At 35.6% G+C, this 3,234-nt stretch overlaps 1 pseudogene; it reads right to left on the bottom strand.

The window, feature by feature from the left end:
- Positions 1–775: 775 nt before the first annotated feature.
- LOC108522702 (mitochondrial fission regulator 1 pseudogene) lies at positions 776–1,784 on the bottom strand (annotated as a pseudogene).
- Positions 1,785–3,234: the final 1,450 nt, after the last annotated feature.

Here is a 3,234-nt window from a genome sequence, read left to right as displayed (position 1 = left end):
GGCAGCAAAAGCCAAAATTGACAAATGGGATCTAATTAAACTAAAGAGCTTCTGCACAGCAAAAGAAACTACCATCAGAGTGAACAGGCAACCTACAGAATGGGAGAAAATTTTTGCAATCTACTCATCTGACAAAGGGCTAATATCCAGAATGTACAAAGAACTCAAACAAATATACAAGAAAAAAACAAACAACCCCATCAAAAAGTGGGCAAAGGATATGAACAATCTCAAGTATTTCATGCCAACAACTTATGTTGTACTAGCTGTTCCACCATCGAATACTAAATCATTATTGAACTATTGAAAACAAGCAAAGATAACAGTACCCTATAACAGTAACAGTTATAAGCTAAAGCCATTGTCATCATTCATTATTAATTTTACATAAACTGTCCAAAATATGTGTATAAACATTTATGCAGATAAGCTAGTGTTAAGAATAAAAATGTGCAGTAACATCCACAAATGTCCTCTCTGTGTTCTAAAATCTACACAATTGTTTTCAAGACTGGAAATCTGTACACCTTGGCTTCACATTAGAAACACATCTGAATGCACACATGCTGTGGAGAATGTCAAAACTGACCATCTCATAAAAGCAAAACAAACTTATTGTGCTTTTATTATTGTTTAATCCTCTAATTAGACTGAAAAGGAGACCACTGAATACCAAAATCAGGTATTTACTAAATAGTGTTGATTTATACTAGTCAAAGTTACCCCTCACAAACCAACAGCTGAACCAGGATAGTCCTTGGTGGTTCATTGTCTATTAGGAGTTTGTTATATTTTCAATTGAAGTCTTCATTTTTCCTGTTGACTTAAACATGTGTAGCGCAAACAACTCTGTATCTGAGGTGGCCTCTGATTCGGACTTTGGAACTCCTTTTTCGAGTTCATCTTGGGTATACCAACAAGCCTATTGGTATACCACTTTGATACCGACAAGCAAATTTTTCTTTTTCAGAGCCTCTGCTATGAGGGGACCAGGGCCAGCAGCATCCACTGACTTGGGCTGTACATCTTGCTCTTCTGTTTTTACTGACTAAAGTTCTACACTGATCATATCTTTAAGAATCTCTAACTTTTTTGCCATGTCAGGTTTTTTTGGATTGTTCTTAGCCAACGTCTTTCCAGCATTGGCTTTTTTCCATCCTCACTCTCTAATCAGATCAATATCATATATACTTTGGTGGAGTCCCAGTGGAGAGGGCAGCTAGAGTGGTGGGAGAGGTGGAGGGGATGGTGGTGTGGTAACAGATGTGGTAAAATCTAAGTCACTTTCAATGAGATTTTCCTGCTATTGCTGAGTCACAATTTTGGTAATCTGGTCTCTGAGAGCAGCAAGTTCATTTTCAAGAGCACAAATCTTCTGCAGTGCTTCCTCATTTACCAGGCTGGGGTCTTCAGCTGAGGCTTTTCTTGAGACAAGTCTGGTAAGGAAATCTGTCTGGTTGTGGCCTTCTCAAAGAAAAGGTCATCGTGAAAGGATGGCCTTGACCTGGCTTCTGTTCTTGGTCTTGTTGAACACTCTCCTTTGGCTACCCATTCAACAGCCACAAAATACACCACTGCATCCTCTCCTGGGTGTTTGGGACCCTATTCTGTTGCATGGCAGGTAAGCTTGGATACTGAATCAGAGATAAATTATTAATAGTAACAATTTTCTTCATGATACTTAGAGACAAACCATATGGCTTCCCAAGCCAAAATACTGATTCCATGCTTATTCCAACTTGTTGGAAAAGCATCCCAATTAGGCTATTAATCCAGCCGAGCATTTAGATGCAAAGTGTCCTCAAGTACTTGAGGGATACATAGCAGTGTATGGTCCAACCATCTCATTCAGACACGCAACAACCAGCACCTTCTCCCCTTCTTGTCTTGTTTTCCTTGATTTTTTAGATATAGTTTTCTTCACCTCTCTAAACATATTTTATTTTTATTTCTTATTGGTTCATAGTATCTGTACATATTTTGAGGTATATGGGATACTTTATTACATGTGTAGACTTTGTAATGATCCAGTAATGATATTTGGGGTAGCATCACCTCAATTATTTTTTTTATTTTTATGTATTTAAAACATTTCAATTCCTCTCTTCTAGCTATTTTGAAATATACAATGTATTGTTGTTAACTATGGACACCTTACCTTGCTGGCAAGCATTAGAACTTCTTTCTTCTGTCTAACACTATTTTTGTACCCATTACTGAACCTCTCTTTATCACCCCAAACCCCAACCCACACAAGTTTCCCACCTCTGGTATCTGTCATTCTATTCTTTACCTCCACAAGATAAACTTCTTTAGCTCCCACATATAAATGAGATTATATAATATTTGTATTTCTATGCCTGGCTTATTTCACTTAACATAAGAACCTTCAGTTTAATCTATGTTGCTGCAAATGACATGATTTTATTCCTTTTCATGTCTGAATAGTACTCCCTTGAGTACCACACTTTCTTTATCCATTAATCAATTGAATAACATTTTGGTTAATTCAATATCTTTGCTATTGTGAATAGTGTTGTAATAAACATGCAAGTGTGGGTATCCCTTTGATATACAGATTTCTTTTACTTTGGATAAATATACAGTACTGCGATTACTGAATCGTATGGCAGTTCTATTTTTAGTTGTAGCTAGGTTTTTTTTTTTTTTTTTTTTTTTTAATTCCTATGATCTCCATACTCTTTTCCATAGTGGCTATACTAATCTACATTTCAACCAACAGTGTATAAGAGTTTCTTTTTTTCTCCATACTTACCAGTATTTGCTATTTTTTCTTATTTTAATAATAGGCATTCTAATCGGAGTATAATGATATTTCGTTGTGACTTTTATTTGCACTTTCCTGGGAATGAGTGATGTTGAACATCTTTCTACATACTTGTTCATCATTTCTATGTCTTCTTTTGTGAAATATATTCTTATGTCCTTTTCTCACTTTTCCATAAGATTATTTTTGTTTTTTTACTGTTGAGTTGTTTGAGTTTCCTGTATATAGTCTCTTGTTGAATGAACAGTTTGCACATATCCAATTCAAGATATGGGCCCTTCATTCTGTTGATTATTTCCTTTGCTGTTCAGAAGTCTTTTAACTTAATATAGTCACATTTATCTATTTTTTGCTTTTCTTGCCTATGCTTTTCAGGTCTTAGCTATGAAATACTGGCCAAGACCAATGCCCTAAAGTGTTATTCTTATGTGTTCTTTTAGTAGTTG

This window comes from Rhinopithecus bieti, unplaced genomic scaffold, assembly GCF_001698545.2.
Source record: "Rhinopithecus bieti isolate Rb0 unplaced genomic scaffold, ASM169854v2 scaffold_68813, whole genome shotgun sequence".
NCBI classification, from domain to species: Eukaryota; Metazoa; Chordata; class Mammalia; order Primates; family Cercopithecidae; genus Rhinopithecus; species Rhinopithecus bieti.
Note: the sequence above shows the minus strand (reverse complement) of the source record. Positions and strands in the feature narration are given on the sequence as shown.